Source organism: Budorcas taxicolor, chromosome 18, assembly GCF_023091745.1.
Source record: "Budorcas taxicolor isolate Tak-1 chromosome 18, Takin1.1, whole genome shotgun sequence".
NCBI classification, from domain to species: domain Eukaryota; kingdom Metazoa; phylum Chordata; class Mammalia; order Artiodactyla; family Bovidae; genus Budorcas; species Budorcas taxicolor.
Genome location: NC_068927.1, coordinates 9021355 through 9039923, shown reverse-complemented (window position 1 = coordinate 9039923; position 18569 = coordinate 9021355). Strand labels below are relative to the sequence as shown.

The window sequence follows — 18569 nt, the reverse complement described above, 5'->3', positions numbered from 1 at the left end:
CTTTTTTTTTTAAATTTTTTATTTTTTTACTCTTACTTTATTTTACTTTACAATACTGTATCGTGCTGTTATATTTAATTACTAGACATTCTAGTCTGTGCGGTCCCATTCCATTTGAACTTGGGACTTTTTATTCTGTTATTCTGGTTCATTCTATTCCATCTCATCTCTTCGCACTCCATCGCATTCCATTCCATTTTACAGCTGTGTAGAATGAGTGTGTGTGTGTGTATGTAAGAAACACACGTGTTTTTGGGACTTCCCTGGTGGTCCAGTGGCTAAGACTCTGCACTCATAATGCAGAGGGCCCCTGTTCAAGCCCTGGTCAGGGAACTAGATCCCACATGCTGCAACTAAAAAAAAAACTCCTGTATGCTGCAATGAAGACTGAAGATCCCACATGCTGCAATTAAGACCTGGTGTAGCCAAATAAATAAATAAATTAAAAAAAAAAAAAAAAGAAACACACGTGTTTTGAAGAGTAGTTTTCAGGATATCATTATAGTAGACAAAAATTCCATATTTCTTGCACCTGTCTCTAAGAATGTTCAAGAGGCAGTCTTAAGTGAATTTGATATGTTACGAAGTAAAGATTTACCTGGGCTTCCCATGCGGTGCAGTAGTAAAGAATATGCCTGCCAATGCAGGAGACACAAGTCCATCCCTGGGTCTGGAAGATCCCTGGAGAAGGCAATGGCGACCCGGTCCAGTATTCTTGCTTAAAGAATCCCATGAACAGAGGAGCCTGGTGGGCTACAGTCCATGGAGTTTCAGAGTCAGACATGACTGAGCAACTGAGCATGCATGCACAAAGTTTACCGAGAGAGCATTGGTACTTGCAGTGAGTTAAGGAGAATTCAAGGCTTTAAGTCCTTTATGTTTCTTTTCTAGTGATCTGTTAGAGACCATGTTTACTAGCAATGCAAATCCTACGGTAAATGAAGATGCATTTCAGTCTATATTTAAAAGTTTACAAGGTGGAAGACACCAAATTACAAACAGAACCGTAAGCTGTATGTGTGTGTGTGTGGGGGGGGGGGGGGTGGGGGTGTGCTCAGTCGTGTCCGGCTCTTTGTAACTCCAGGGCTGTAGCCTACCCGGCTCTTCTGTCCGTAGGATTTCCCTGCATACATACTGGAGTGGGTTGCCATTTCCTCCTTCAGGTGGTCGTTCCAACCCAGGGATCAAGCTTGTGTTTCCCGGGTCTCCTCCACTGGCAGCAGATTCTTTACCACTGAGCCATCTGGAAATCCTGTAAGGTGAATAGAGAAGGTATATACTTTCAAATGTATTTCTCAACTCTCCTTCTTCAGTATTGGCTGCAATGTGGACATTGACATCTTTTTGTTTTTTTCTTGGAAATTCAGTTATTCTGGGAATAAAATATGTCCTCAAGAGGTAGTCTAGTGTCATTGTTAATAAGATCATAGGCTTTTCTAAAGAACTGAGTTAGAAGGTCAGTTCTACTAATTCTAGCCATATGAACTAGGGCGTGTTCCTTAAGCACTTGGATGATAGTCTCTTTCATGGTGTTCTTGAAAAAAGTTAGATAATGCATATGGAGTGCTTAGGGTCATATTACCAATATTAAGTGGTCAATAAATGTCAGTTATTAGTTGAGAAATAGGGACAGTATAATGCTTTTAGGGATTTTTTTGAGGATAAACTGAGATGCTTTTAAAGCATTTAGGTCACATGGTAAGCCCTCAACTAGATGTTCAGATCATTGACACCATTGTTTTTGTTATTACATCTTTTATCTGTACAATATGGATAATATAATTAACTTAGTGTACTTGTAAAGATGAATTGAGATAATGTGTGTGAAGTATATTTAGTGCTGTGCCTGGCACAGAGTGAGAACCAAATAAATTTTAAACTGCTGAGGGACAGGAGTTGTGTTACTTACACTGAGCACCCCAGCCTCATGCTTGACATATAGAAGGTATCCAATAAGTATTCTGTAAATAAATGAATGAATCACTGTATTATAAATTAGGTTCTAATCTACCACAAAAGTAAAAGGAGATCTTGGAAAAATGTTCTGGTCTCCTTTAGAATCTGATGACCCCTGAAAAATGAGGAATAAAATAAACCCTAGGGGACAGGATGTTCCCAAACTCTGAGATCATCGTCCTAATCCCCTACATTAGAAAGGTCTTTATGGTTCACAAAGAATGTTCACATCCATTATGTCATCCAATATAAAAAAAATTAAAATAAAACAAGCAAGAAATGTCCTTAGGGTCCGCCTGGACAAGGAACTCAATCTCTTACAAATGGTTTAAAGCCCCCTCTGTCTTCCTACAGATATTGCTTATAGAAAACTTCAGGCACAGAAATGCTACCCAGCTTGATTTAGCTTAAAGAAACCTTTTGTGACCTTATAAACAAACACAGCCCAGTGGGAACTCAAGTGGAATTTCAGAATTTTGAAGATGAGCTGAGAGAATTTGCTCAGAAATGGGGCATATTAAAACAATCTCTACCAAAGGAGTGAAACAATAAAGAGATTGACTCAGAAGAGAACAAAAAGGCTAGTCCTGCTTATTGGTGAGCAGTGAGCTCCTGACTCATTAGAACTGTTGACTGTAGCAATAATGTTTGGGAACATTGCAGTCTCATGAGCGAGCTTATAATGATGTTCATCTCGTGTGGATGGACGGCCTTACATAAAGACTGCTCGTGGAAAGAGGTTCTTATCCTTAAAGTATGCTATGAGAATGAGGCTGGGCAAGGCTGATTAAAAGACATTTTTATGAATGTAAATGTCAACTTTGAAATGCCTGTCCTCTGATACAGTGCTGTGTGTTCATGCATGCATTGGGTAAATGTGTTTCGACCTTTTGTCCTGAGTGAGTGGGTTAGGCCAGTTGGTTAATTTGAGTCATTGAAAGAGAGACAAGTGCTGTATTGGTCGAGGTCCCAGCAAGAAACAGATGGTCCAAATGGAGTTTCAAATGGAAGGACTTTATTGACCAAGGTATGAGCAGGGCTGCTCAAGTCGAATGAATAGACAAAAGGACTGAAGTGTGAGCAGGGTTACAAAGTAGGGACGAGGGGTTGTGAGTGAGGTCCTAGACACTAGCTGTAAGAAACCTGTGAACCCCTCAGGTGTATCTAGCATTAGGGCAACCTGAAATCTCACAGGAGCTGTGATCCTGGAAAAGCACAGATACCGTCATAGATGCGGGGAAGCAGGGAAGAGGCTATGGCCTCTCTCCCGTCTCTCATTCTGGTTCCCTACAGGTATTTCCCAGTGGTCAAACCCATCCGGGTGCTAGCAGGTGAGGGAACCCGGGAAGCAGTCTTCTGGGGCTCCCAGGGACAGAACAGGACAGAAAAAGATGGGTCTCGGGGTGGGTCATACCATCTTTGTCACAGCTACTCTTTCTGCCGTTGTAGGGTAAAAGCTGGCATAGATAATAAGGGAATGAATGTGTATAGCTGTGTGTCAATAAAACTTTATTTACAAAACAGTGGGCCAAATCTCCAGTTACAGTTCACTGACCCTTGGTCTTAACCTCAGACTTACAAGAGAATGGTTTATACGTTGAGTCCAGCATAAGCACAGTTACTGAGTTCCTGGGTAGCAGCAGACAACAGCAGCAATGTCCTCATTAACTCTTTCTGGCTGGGACCTATCTCCACTTGGTTTCTGCCTTGGGTATCATATAAATTGAAGCAGTTGCCCCACACAGGGTTAATGCACACCAGAGAAGACTTTGGTGGAAGCCTTCAGCACACTTGAAATGAGGACATAAATAATTCAAGTGAATCCATGAATGATTCAAGCTTATTCCAGTAGTGTGTGCATGGACACAAGTGTGCGTGTTGTGTTCTGTGTCATGAGCAAAAGGGCAACGTTGAGGCTTACATATGGGTGAGTGGGTACAGCTCAAAGGCACATAATCTATCTCCTCATTAAGCCAGTGGACTTTGGGGAGATGAGAGCAGAAGTAAACAATGACTATCCCAGGAAGAACAAACAGAAGCCTTTTACTAGAAAGCCTGTTACAGCAGGAGAGTCAACCACCATCACTGGTGTTTGGCAAAGACTCAGAGGCAGGCAGGGGAGAGGGAAAGTTGTATAGTGAGAAAAGGGAAGGCTTCAGTGTGTTCTAATTGAAGGCTGTCCTCCTGGGGAGGCTGGGGGCAGGCCAGCTAGGAGCGGGACATCCTAGGGGCTTGGTTTGGGAACATATTTGGCTTTCTTTCGTTGGTCCTGAGTTGGAAGAGAAGGCAAAATTAAGAGAAGCTGGCATCATTGACCAAGTCCTGCCTGGTTTGGATTGATTGCTACCAAGTTTGTGGTTTGGCCTCCCAGGCTGGATGTTCAAGTGGTATAGCTGGTTTGGCCATTGGCTGTTTATATATTCAGTCTCTCAGTGCTGACTGTCTGTCCTGGCTCTGTCTCCACTTGGATGTTGTTAAGACAGGAAGAGCATCTCAGCAACCAGCTTCTCTGCTCTGTACCAACTCACGTGGGCCTCCGTGGCCATGAACATTTTCCTTACTGCGACTCACAGTGGATCTCCAGTTGCCCGATTATCACAACACTGACTTAGGGTTACCAGGAGAAGCTATGGCCTGATTCTCAGAATTCCCCTATAAAACTCAGTCTTATGTCAATCCTTTTATATAAATCTCACATCCTTCCCTTAATGACCTTATCCTTGCCAGCATCATAATCTTGTTCCTCCCCAGGTCTCCCCATGAGGTGCACCCAACTAGGTCATGTACGCATGCTTCTCCAGTCATTCCTTGCCTCATTTGCATGTAGTTTGCTCGTAATTTTATCACCCCGAGCCATTCTTGGTCCAGGATGGCCCGGTGTGGAGTGTACCTAGTGAAATCTCCATTCAGGCCTGAACAGCTGTGGTCAGGTTCCTTCTGCGTTCAGGTTTCTCTTGTGTAGTGTGGGTAAAAGATTGCACATCCGTTTACAGGTCTGTGCATTTTCTCTTCTTGCCTTAGTTCTTCCTTCCTACAAGGTTTATCTCTCTCTCCTCTGCATTTGGTTGGATTGAACAGTTTGTCGTGAATTTGCTAAACTACCGGATGCCTTCCCTTTCTTCTAAAATAAAATGTATAGGTCCCCAAATTTAGTTTCTGATCATTTCTCTCTCAACAGCCACTACCCTCTCTGCTCTGAATCAGACAAGCCCTGTAGGTAGTTTCTGTGTGTGTGTGTGTGTGTGTGTGTGTGCGTGCGCATTTGTTCTCCTGAGTCAAATGGCAACATTCTTTTTCATAGACTTGCAAACCCTTGGAGCTGAAAGGGATCTCAGAAGTCAGGGAGGTTAATATTCTTCAAATGGGATGCATAGTGCTGGATGGGTGTACATGGTGATGTTGGCTAAGCATTTCATGTAATTTTAGTTGTTGTGAATTTATTTTAATCTATTAGAAAATTTTATGTAATTGTTGCATTAAACTATGTGAGTTCATAAACATTACTGTCAAGGATTAGGCTGAGTCATATGGTATCTTAAAAACTTATTGTTCTCCATGTATATGAACTGCAGGTACTACGGGTAGTACCTAGATATGACTAAGATCATGAAAGTAGAATTTTTTGGAAGCACCAATCTGCTCCAACCTCCAAAGGCTATACAAGAGGAAGCTGAGTCTTTGAAAAGAGATGAGTTTCATGCAGAGCTCCTCAGCTTGGTAGAAGCAGAGCTAGAGTTAGATCAGGTCCAGATTCCCAGTGTGTTTTCACTCAGTTCCCAAAGACTCCTCCTTGGAAACTCTGAGTTCAGCTACAGAATGAAGACCATGATCTATAACGGCTCCTGGGGGATGGATTTGCAAAAGCACAAGAAGCTGGACAAAAGCCTATTCTAACTACATGGCGAATTACCTGAACAAGTCCAAGAGCCTCATTTTCAGAGATAGAAACTGCTCGTTTATTGGATCTAGAACAACTGAAACTTTGCTGGATAACAAGGTAAATGAATGCATTGCGCCATTCACCGTCGTGGAGGCCCACAAGCTGCTGGCTGCTCTGTGTAATGGGAGATTCAGAATGCAGTTAATGGGTTAGTGTAGTTTTTATTGTAAAGGCAAACTAAATTAAACTGATAGTTTTAATTAAATTTGAATTGGCTGTGATTTTACTCAGTTTTAAAGGCCACTTGAGACACTAGCATTGCACTTAAAATCTAGTGTTGTAATTAGTGACATCTACATTTATTATAATGGTTACTGCACTTTATTGAATTTATTCAGGGGTAAACAAAAACTCAGCATCTAAAGAGCGTGGATTCCATGCTAGGTTGGCTTTGGGAGCCTGTTTTGTTTCTGTTAGAATGTTAGGTGATGATGCTGATCTTAGAAAGGGAGGTCTGGGGTTTAGCCCTCCATCCTCAAGCTTAACATCATGGGCTACCTCAAACCAGAACTGTCCCCAAATGCTATACTTTTTACTGTATTGTTTTTTATCTGGAAAATCCAAATTAGGTGTGTGTTTGAGCATCTCTCAATCCTCCAGTTCTTCTAGAGGTCAAGGTCCACTAATCTAGATTTGGAGACACCATCAAGCAACCATTAATTTGATCTGGAATTCATAGAAGCTTCGTGGCAGCTCCAGGAAATGTTAGCGTGGGAAGGTGCTGGCTTCTGGAGGAGGGCAGTGCCTGGGCGGCTCGGTATCATCTATTGTCCCAGACAGAACTGGGCCCTAAAAGGGGGTTCTCATAACTTGGGTGTGTGGAGGATCACCTGAGAGGCTTGTTGTAATGCAGTGTTGGGGCTTCATCTGTAGAAGTTCTGGTATAGTAAATGCCCGGGGAAAGCTTCATTTTGAGAAAGTCTGCTCTAAAGTGTTAATTCAGTTTAATGAAATCCTCAAAAAGACCCCTGATTAACAGAAGTGGGAGTATCTTCTCAGAGGGGCACTGTGTTACACACTCTGCCGTGAGGCCTGTGTGGTAATGGCCACTTAGAATTGTTTGGTAAGAGTGAGGCTAAAGCAAGGATTATATTTTTAATTAGAAACTAGTAAATGCTTATAATTCAGAAGTGTGTAACATAAAAGATATTACTCTTAGTCCAGTCAGTCCTCCTCCCCAGGGGCAAATAGCTCACTATCTGGTATATTACTTCTGGAGAGATATTTGCCTCCTTCTTTATAAGCATAAATATAAGTAGATGCTTCCCTACTAGATTGCCCTACTTGTTACTTTGTTCTGTGTTCCAAGGGATTTCTTCTGCTTTGTCTTTATATGTAATTTGTTTATTCCTTTTATGTACTATCCTATTCTTGTTTAATGGATATATAAACTTTCTCAAGGTTTTTGAAGATAACAGGTTTTTTTTTTTTTTTTTGGATATACTATCTCAAATTTCTCTGTTACCACATTTCTCATTTTTTTTTTTTTTTAATCTTTTTCTGGCAAGCAGTAGGCATAGTGGTTCCGTTTCAGATATGAGAATGGAAGCAAAAGGGAACTCTGGATTTGGAGGGGACTGCTTGACTATCAGATTTCTCTTCTGGTACAACAGGCAAGAATCTGAACTCTTTGCTTTGGGACTCCTAATGCCAACCCGTGGAGTGCTGTCCACATTCAAACTCACTCTAGCTCCCCTGTTTTTCTCTCGTTTATCCAATTTATTTTAGAGGAAGAGTTCTTGCTATTGTTATTGCAGTTTTTTTTTTTTAATTGCAGGTAAACATCTGCCTTTAGGACATTCTGAATATCCCATGTGTAGAACTTTAATTAATCTCACTTTCTTTCTTCCTGTTCTCATTGATGTTCATGAATTCCAAACCTCACTGGAACTCTCTTTTTTAGACAGAGTGGGCAAAACTCAAGAGTTTTTCAGGAGCATGACACATATGCTTTACTAACCAGTCTAAAATTTGAACAAACCAGTACTAGTAAACAAACCTGGGTATTTTAGTAGGGACCAATACTTGGGCTCCTCCACATTATTCAGATGAATTTTAGGTTTGAATCTGTAGGAACTGTGTCTGTAAAGAGCAGTGAACTTTGACCAAAGATGAAACAAACCTGAATCATTTGTGTCTGATTCCTTCACCCCAAACTCATTGACTTGGAATCTATAGGACATGAGTCTACGTAATGGCAATCAATCAAACAATTTAAAAAACAAAGAAAAATCCCAAATTCAGTGAACATGAATACAACAGGAAATATTTTGTGGTTTCTTTTTAATCAATATAAATTCAATTACTTGTATTCCTGTTTTCAATGTCATCTTCTGGAGCATTGAACACCAGTTTCAGAATTCCAGAGTTTGTTCACAAGAGCTATAATAGTCAAAATATTTTAGACCTTGATAGGGCCTTAATGTATTGGTAAAAAATGAAGGAATCCATATTGGGAAGAAATTAAAAATTTAGGCTTTGAATTTAGGTAGGTCTGGGTTCTCATCTGCCTTGACTTAAAGGTGATACTGTTGCTTCTCACTTTCTGCTAATGTCAGAACAAATCACACTTATGCTGGAAACTGTCCAGTTAAACTTAGGTTCCCAGAAGTTGAGCAATCTTCTAAAGATGCGGGATGAATTAGGAATAGAGCTGAATTTTATTCTTTCCGCCTAACCACCCTGCCTGTCTTCTCCTGGAGATTTCTGTAGTATCTTTTTGTAGTTATTTCTGTGACGTTTTTCCTTCAAATTACCAAATTGTTTATTATCACCTAGAAAGAATAAGTCTTTCAGTGAAATGTATGAGCATGTAAATTTTATGATAATGAGAAACACTTCCTCCTAAAACTAGGATAGAGCATCTGGAAACATAAAATTCATATTAAAATGACTGAAGAGACGCCCCTCCTCCCAATCAAAGTAATTAAAGCTTGGTTTCAAGGATTTGTATTAAGATTAGGAAATTCTTCTTTAGGTTTTGTTGTGGTGAAATCTTGTTACAATAACAAAACAGTCTTCTAACATGTGGATGACCTTGGGGCTTCATTGTTGAAGAGCATTCTTCCTAGCACTATGAGTCTGAATATTACGTGTCAATAAAAATGTGTGAAGTTAGTGGGGACTATCTACTTACTAGGTTGGCCTTCCATTTTGGTGGATGAAAAATGGCCACAGATTCTATAACACACTTCCCAGGGAAAAGTGGGTTTCCCCTGAGAGAACAGCTTTGTGGCTGCTTAGACCAATAGGCTGAAAGAATATGGTGGAAGGGACAGTTTCCAGCGTAAGTGTACAGGCCCAGGCTAAAGCAGTTTCCATTTCATATCTCTTAAGATACTCATTCTGGAATCCTTCACCTTCATGTGGACAGACAAACCCTGGGAGAGAGAGGGCTCCAGCTGTACTCAGCTCTCTAGCCACTCCTGCTAAGGCACCAGACATGGGGAAAAGAAGCCATCTTGGACATAGACCCCTCAGCCCCAATTACTGTACATAAAGCTCTGTGGATCAGAGACAAAGGACCTGGCTGAACTTTTTCTGAATTCTTGGCCAATAAAACTGTGAGCAAATAAAATGGTTGTTTAAGCTATCAACTTTTTCTTTTTATAATTTTATTTCCCATTATGATTTATATTTTTGTTGTTTCTTAGTTGCTTAGTCATGTTTGACTCTTGGCAACCCCACGGTTCATCTGCCCATGAGATTTCCCAGCAAGAATACTGGCGTGGGTTGTCACTTCCTTTTCTAGGGATCTTTCCAGCCCAGGGACTGAACCTGCGTCTCCTGCATTGCAGGTGAATTATTTACCACTAAGCCTCGTGGGAACCCATATCGTTTATCATAGGATATTGACCTGATGTGAAGAGCTGACTCATTTGAGAAGACCCTGATGCTGGGAAAGATTGAGGGCAGGAGGAGAAGGGGACGACAAAGGATGAGATGGCTGGATGGCATCACCGACTCGATGGACATGGGTTTGGGTGGACTCCGGGAGTTGGTGATGGACAGGGAGGCCTGGCGTGCTGCGGTTCATGGGGTCGCAAAGAATCGGACACGACTGAGCGACTGAACTGAACAGAACTGATTGAATATAGTTCACTGTGCTGTGCAGCAGGACCTTGTTTATCCATTCTGTGAATAACGGTTTGCATCTGCTAACCCCGGATTCCCAGCTCATCCCACCTCCAGCCCCCTTGGCAACCACAAGTCTGTTCTCTATGTCTGTGAGTCTCCTTCTGTTTCATAAAAGTTCATTTGTGTCATGGTTTTGATTCCATATGTAAATGATATCGTATGGGATTTGTCTTTCTCTGTTTGATTTGCTTAGAATAATCATCTCTAGTTCCATCCATGATGCTGCAGATGGCGTTATTTCATTATTTTTATGACTGAGTAGTAGTTCATTGTATATATGCACCGTATCTTTTTAATTTATTTATCTGTTGATAGACATTTAGGTTATTTCCATCTCTTGGCTATTGTGAATAGTTAAGCCATCAACTTTGGGTTGCTTTATTACATAGAAATTGGTGACTGGTACGTCTCTCACCTATGATTCATACCTAGTTTTGAGTTTAAGCTCTGGAACTAGCCTTCTTGGGTTTAATCTGATCACCAAGTCTTAGTAGCCATGTGATCTCAAGCAAATTATTTTAATTCTCTCTGCTTCGGATTTTTCATCTATAAACTTAAAATACTGAAATTCATCTCATAAGGTAGTTGTGACTAAATATGTTAAATATGGTACTTAAAGCAATGCCCAATAAACACTTATTCAGCAATACACTGAGAACCTACTAAGTGGCAAATAATGTTCTTAGTCAGTTCAGTTCAGTTGCTCAGTCATGTTCAACTCTTTGCAACCCTGTGGACTGCAGCACATCAGGCTTCCCTGTCCATTACCACCAACTCCCAGAATTTACTCATGTAAACTCATGTCCATTGAATCAGTGATGCCATCCAACCATCTCATCCTCTGTCATCCCCTTCTCCTCCCGCCTTCAATCTTTCCCAGCATCAGGGTTTTTTTTCAGTGAGTCAGCTCTTTGCATCAGGTGGCCAAAGTACTGAAGTTTTAGCTTCAACAGTAGTCCTTCCAATGAACACTCAGGACTGATCTCCTTTAGGATGGACTGATCTCCTTTAGGATGGACTGATCTCCTTTAGGATCCAGCTCCTTTAGGTTGGATCTCCTTGCAGTCCAAGGGACTCTCAAGAGTCTTCTCCAGCACCACCGTTCAAAAGTATCAATTCTTCAGTACTCAGCTTTCTCTATAGTCCAACTCTCACGTCTCTACATGACTACTGGAAGAATCATAGCCTTGACTAGACGGACCTTTGTTGGCAAAGTAATGTCTCTGCTTTTTAATGTGCTGTCTAGCTTGGTCATAGCTTTTCTCCCAAGAAATAAGCATCTTTTAATTTCATGGCTTCAGTCACCATCTGCAGTGATTTTGGAGCCTAAATAAATAAAGTCTGACACTTTCCACTGTTTCTCCATCTATTTGCCATGAAGTGATAGGACCAAATGGCATGATCTTAGTTTTCTGAATGGTGAGCTTTAAGCCAACTTTTCCACTCTCCTCTTTCTCTTTCATCAAGAGGCTCTTTAGTTTCTCTTCACTTTCTGCCGTAAGGGTGGTGTCATCTGCATATCTGAGGTTATTGCTATTTCTCCCAGCAGTTTTGATTCCAGCTTGTGCTTCTTCCAGCCCAGTGTTTCTCATGATGTAGTCTGCATATAAGTTAAATAAGCAGGGTGACAATATACAGCCCTGATGTACTCCTTTGCCTATTTGGAACCAGTCTATTGTTCCATGCCCAGTTTTAACTGTTGCTTCCTGACCTGCTGTTCTAGGCTTGGGACATTATCAGTGAAAAAATAGGCAAAAAGTCCTGGCTTTTTATAACATTTATCTTTTTTTTTTAAGATTAAAAAAATGTGGACCATTTAAAAAATCTTCATTGAATTTGTTACAGTATTGCTTCTGTCGTATGTCTTGGTTTTTCATCCTGAAGGCATGTAGGATCTTAACTTCCTGACCAGGGATTGAACCCACACTTCCTGCATTAAAAGGTGAAATCTTAACCACTGGATCACCAGGGAAGTTTGCCATATACATCTTAAATGAATAGGTGAACAAAACCCAGAACTCATGGAATCAAGGGCCTTCTTAGACTCAGGATGTATCAGTTAAATTGTGCTCCTTTGTCACATTTCTGCACAGCTCTGGTTTCTTATGTTGATAATCTTTGACTATGGTGATGGTTAAGTCACTCTAATAGAGATTATGATGACTTATAGGGATGATCAAGAGCAGCCTTCAAAAGGAAAGCAGCTGTGTAACTATGGACAACTGAATTCTCTGAGTCAGTTTCATTATCTGTAAAATGGACCAATTATCCTGAAAGCAGTTTAAGGTCTCCCCTACCTCTGATGACTTGTGTGTGACAGGAGGCCACCAAGAAGGGTATGTGGGGAGGGAAGTAAGAGCACTTTCTCTGTTGGCAAAGGTGAGGGCATTAGAGTCATTTGGATGGTTTTTGCTAAACTTGGAATTTGCGTCCATGGTCTGATAGTGTAAGTGCAGTTTCAGGGACAATAGAAAAGCATATTTAAAGAGTGATTTGAGAAAGGTAAGGCACGTGACTGCCATGCTGCAGAGTTATTTGCATGTAGGTGGCCATGAAGAGGACATTTGCACCAGCAAGAGGCTCCTTCATTCTCATGCGCAGACGCTCAGCACACAGCACTCCCTCTCCGTCTCTTTCTCACATTCACATGCCTTTTACAGCAGGGCAATCACTCTGATTTACTGAAGTTACCAGTACCTCTGCTTGGAGCCTCACGAGTTGGCATTTTCATTTATTCACGCGTTTGTTCTAGGACCGCGTGCAGTGCAGTCGTTTAGTGCTGGATATACACAGGTGACGGTAGCGTTTTGTGTTAATTGCACCAACCGAGGTTTGCCCAGGGTTCCATCTGAGCTGGGGAAAGAGGCTTTGGCCAGGCTGGGAGGCTCAGGACAGGAGTCAAGGTCATCTGTTGTTTTGTCTTTCCAGCACCCCTTCCCTTCTTTGCAGGCAACGGGCCTCTTTCTAGTGAAGGATAAATCCTACATGTTCTAAGTGGGACTGACTCAGCAACCCTTGGCATGTGACCCAGACACATAAATGTCTTCCCTAGGAATTTTACGACACAGGCATTGGCAGAGGCTCATTTTGTTAGGGTTGCTGATCTGAAGGGGTATAAATTTGGGATGGCCACCGGTCATCTTTCCAATCATTTGAAGTAAGTCCAATTATGAATGGAACATACATTAAAACAGCTGCAGAGACACTTCCCTAATCAATGGAAAGTAATTGAAATTTGGCTGCAAAGATTTATATGAAAATCAGAAAACACACCTTTTAAATTTTAGGCTGCTGCTTTCCTATTACAGTGATGACACTGTCTTGAATGGAGGGAAAGATGAAGTCCTAATAAATAGCATTCAAGTGCCTGGATCCAACCATGCCTGAAGCTAGACATTTAGTTCTGTACTTGTTATATGATCCAGTGAGTTGCTCCCCCAACTTTTTCCCCCAAGTTAGTTCAAGGTAGATTTGTATTATCTGCAAGTACAAAGTTTTGCTGGAGTATATAATGACTTAGCTGAGTTTAAATGGATGAATAGGAATTCATCAGGTGAGTTGAGGATGAGTTAAGATTTTCCAGGAGATAGATCATATAAACAAAGGCTTGGGGAGAAAATTTCTAAGGAAAGTATCTATACAAAATAACACAGTGGGAATTGTCCTTGGTCCAGGCTCTTCACTTGGAAAAAATACTGCTATAGAGTGGCCAAAATTAATTTGGAAACAGTACCCACAAGAGCATGGCCTTCTGAGTAAAATCCACAAAGCAGTAATGAGTTGGAAAAATACTAGCTCATAAGAGTCACTTAAAAGACTTCTGGGATGAAGTTACAACTGTGGTAGATACATAAGAAGTGACAGAAATATTACCTTTAATAAGAAGTTCCATTTAATCTATTCGGACATGCTCAGAAACATTGGGGGGAAATCAATCACATTCATTTGATGCTCTTATTTATTTAGAATGGCTGAAAAATAAGGTGTTTTATAATTGCTGTGACTAAAAAACCATTTTCACCTGAGATTTGCCAATTTTCAAACACCACATACTAACTTTAATCCAGCTAATGATGAAAATGAATCTTTTATGTCTTTCATAGCCAAAAGTATTTTCAGCACATCAGTCTTCTTGCTTGAAATGAGTCCTGTTTCCTATTCTCCTTTGCCATCTGGATTTACCCATCCTTTAATTCCCGCTTCAAATTCTGTTCTTTCAAAAAGTTGCTTCTGAATGCTATAGCAGAATCGAGGCCACCTTCTTCTCAATACGTGTCTGAGTTTACCTCCTGGCCTAGACCGTACTTTTGTCTTTATGAAGTTAACTTTGAATTACAACTTAACTTTGGATTAGAGGACTACTTGGATGTAGCATCTGGGGCTGAGGGGGCTTTAGTATCTGATCTTGTAGCTGCAGAGTAGATTCTATATATTACTTTCCAGGAGTCCCACCAATATTCCCCTTCCCTGGATGAAAGATGTAGCCAGGAATTATAGTTTCATGGGGTACTGATAAGCCTTATGAAAAACATGGACCTGTAATGAACATGTTTCATGTATTAGATGAAATAGTGTAAATTCAGTAGGTCTTTAAAGTGAAGGACTTATCAGAGCCTTCAGTTGATTTTTAAACAACACAAGTTTGAACTGTGTGGGTTCACTTATACATGGATATTTTTCAACAAATATGTACTACCACACCACATGATCCTGGTTGATTGAATCCACAGATAGAGAACTGTATATGTGGAAAGTGAAAGTGAAAGTGAAGTCGCTCAGTCACGTCTGACTCTGCAACCCCGTGGACTATAGCCTACCAGGCTTCTCCATCCATGGGATTCTCCAGGCAAGAATACTGGAGTGGGTTACCATTTCCTTCTCCAGGGGATCTTCCTGACTCAGGGATTGAACCCGGGTCTCCCACATTGGAGGCAGATGCTTTAACCTCTGAGCCACCAGGGAAGCCCCATACATGTGGAGGAACCACATATATGTAGGGCCAACTGTAAGTTATATGCATATTTTCAAATGTACAGAGGGTCAGTACACCTAACCACATTGTTCAAGGGTCAGTGGTTTATATTTTCATATATTATCTTGGTCGACCTGTTTTCCATATAATTTATTCAACACTAGACTCAGTTTTCTAGAGGTTGCTCAATCAATGGCTTCTAGAAACATCTCTCCTCAGATACCTGTTTCACTTGGGAGGCAAAATATTGCAGGCTTGTCATTTTGCAATAGGAAACACTCTTGACCCAAGAGACTATGCAGTATTTGCTGGACTTTCAGTTCTTTCTCCTTCTTTAGGATAAGCCAGAAGTGAAGACTGAAGGAGTTTATTTTACTAAATGCGGAATTCTATAACCTTCATTGTCTAGCAGAAAGATACTCTCCTTTGTGAAAACTTAGTTCATAAAGTGGCCAACTGGTTTTTCCTGCTGAACTCTTTCAATCATATTTGAATGTAAGAACTGTTTTAAACATAGTAATTCACCACATTTACCTTGACTTTTATTTATATGTAGGAATTAAACTTATTTTAAGTGGATTTTATGAACAATGATTTCTGTGCCTATATTTGGAAATGCCTAGAAAGACTGTTTATTTCTTCCTTTTACATATGGAATTGGTGATTCTGGGAGTCAGGATGTAGAAAAAGTGTGGGCTGTGGTGCAAACCCAACTTGGATACATGTTCTATTTCTTGCTAACTTCATGGATCTGGGGAAGGATTTCACCTTTCTGAACCTGCTTCCTCACAAAATTAGAACCCACTCACCTCGTTGGGAAGTTGTGATGTTCTTCTCTCGCCCTCCCTTGTCTTTGCAAACTGAAATGTGAGCTGATGCAAAGCCTCATTATTGCCCTGTGTCCATCTATTGCTCACCTTGTTTGAAACTGCGTTTCCCTGTGTTGTCACACTTCTTTCTTCTCACACTGGCCTGCGCTTACCATCCACGCCTATTCAGCACTCTGACCTTTTCTGCCTGTCTGATTGCCAGTTTTCTGCACATGTGACATCCACGAGCAGTAGGTATCATGGGATTATTTCAGAATGTATGTGGTCAATTATGTCTTGAGATTAAATTCTGGATTATTTTGTTCAAATAAGATTGCCCAGTATTGGGCCTTATATGCCTTCTATTCTCTTCTGAAATACCTTGGAACAAACTTAACTATAAGAAAAATCAACCTAAATTTGTCCCCTAATATTTATGCAAAGCATAACAGTGTATGAGCCTCTTTTTTTGTACTGAGGAATTTGTTTTAACTTTCACTATGAAAAATTTCAGACATACAAAATAGAGACAATAACAGATAATAGTATGATGAAATCTCATGTACCTGGCACAAAGCTTTAACAATGACCTGTTTATGGAGAATTTTGTTTCAACTTTATCTTCCACTTTCTCCTTACCACTGAATTATTGGGGGACAAATCCAGTATATCTTTGCATTTCATTTGTGAATGTATCAATATGTATATTTTGAAATGATAAAGGCAAGCTTCTAAGACTCTAACAGTAATACAGTTATCACACCAAAAAATGTAGAAGTATGTAAAAAAATTTTATGTCAGTCATTTTGAGTGGCGATGGTAGGGGAGATATAAAATGCATAGTAGTTGAGGTTTACTACAGAGCCATGCAGATTGAGAAAGCAATCTGTGCAGAGCCTGAGCACCTTGTGACCTTGACCTTCACCCTGGTTTGCAGATCAGAAGAATCTGGCAAATGCTAAAATCATGAAAAAGAAGGAAGGGAGGTCTCTGGAATGACCACTTAGTATTCCTGCTCCTACCCAGCAAAGATCACAGGAAGCCAGAAGTTTCTGGAGATTTGTAGATACGTGTACTGGGCTACAAGTTTTGAGGCTCTCACTGATGTCAGTAATTGCTGCGTCGTTGACAGAGGTGGTCCCTTCTGTTTTGGAGCTGATGGCGTCTGCTGCAGCATGGATTTTGGTCCCAAATGGGAGAATCAGTACACTGATGATACCATCATTCCTCTCAGAAACTAACAATGAGGAAAAAGGGAAAAAACCCACCAAAATAAGTCCTAAACGTGCTACTGAGGACCAGTTAGTATCCCTAAGTGGTAACATTTCTTATCAAAATGTGACAGAAGTTCTTTTCTTAGAAAGGTGCCAAGTTAATTAGCACCTTATAGGGCCTTGTTATAGTGCAGAACAACTTTCCATCTGCTGAAAATTTAATCGTTACACTCGTGACACAAGGAAATCGAGCTTCACATTCCATTACACAGTATAAATCGACAGTCAGTGAATGCTGCTCAGTAGCTTGATGTCATTAATAAGGCTGTTTCTTAAACTCATAGCAAATATGAAGTTGTTTTCTCAGTAGGTTAAAAAAATAGAGCCAATCCATGTGGCAGTTTTGAGAGGTGAACCAGCTGGGCACATCTGCCAGGCTTCTGGAAGTCATGGGCTGCTGATGGAAGAAGATCATGTGGGCACTGAGCTTGTTTGAGGTCAAGAAGGTTCTAGAAGGACATCCTGTAGGGAGGGCAGGGTGAAGGACCCTACAGCCGCTGCTCTCCCAGGTTGTCTTTAGCACTGGGCTAGGGGTGAGGGATGGGTGCTGGTCCCACTCTGGAGGCTTGAGCCTGGCTGGCATGGAGATGCAGAGAGGCAGCGCCACACTGGGACAAGGGAAGGAGAGCTTTGTGAGCAGGTGGTCCCTTCTTATGCTCCACAGCCTTTCAGCACTGGGTCCAAAACGTTCCCTGATAACATTCTGGGAACCCCTGAGGTCTGGTGCCCCAGCAGAGCAGCCCAGGGAGTCAGCGTACGCCTGGGGGACAGCAGAGTCACGTCCCTGCTCTGGCCCTCATCCCAGGGCCAGCCTGCACGACGGGCTCTGTGCTGCCTGGAGAGGGGGCCCTCCCCTGCTTGTCCCCTGAGTGCCGTCCTAGTCCTCAGCGTGGCTGGAGTCGCTGGCCTTGCTCCATCCATGACTTTGTTACGTGCTCCCTCTCAAACGTCCCGTTGTAGGTCAACAAGGAAATGCTTCCCGCCTCTTTCAGGTGGAGTGGGATTGTGTTCAAAGTTAACACACAAAACCAAAGCAAACAGACAAAAACAAAACCAAGTCAACAATGGAAACAGAGGAGGCAGGAGCTTTGGGCTGGCTGCAAGGATCGTAACTGTAGAAAGATCGGGTTGGGTGGAACAGAAAGACTGAAGATATCCTTAGATTGCTCAGGGTGTGGGCTGAGGGTTGACAGGAGTGGGCATGACTGTCAGCAGCCTGGGAGGGTCCTGGGCACTGGGCACCAGTGAAGCAAATATGTCTGCAGCCTGGTGGGTAAAGTGCAGAGAATTAAGTCAAACTGGAGGCAGTGCAAGATGTGGTGGCTATTTAGCCAAACTACTAAGCTCCCAAACTACATGAAATAGACTCCAAATCCAGCTTACTCTGCGTTCTTGGAATAACAGACTGCCTAGCTTGAAACCTGTGTCTGTTTTCTTTTTGGTAATAAATTCATGGTGATTTCAGGAAAATCATGAAATTT

General features: G+C 41.4%; 1 non-coding gene across 1 annotated transcript; it reads left to right on the top strand.

The window, feature by feature from the left end:
- The first annotated feature begins 260 nt into the window (after positions 1-260).
- Positions 261-333, top strand: TRNAM-CAU (transfer RNA methionine (anticodon CAU)). Its single transcript has one exon. It is a non-coding gene; the product is annotated as a tRNA-Met (tRNA).
- Positions 334-18569: the final 18236 nt, after the last annotated feature.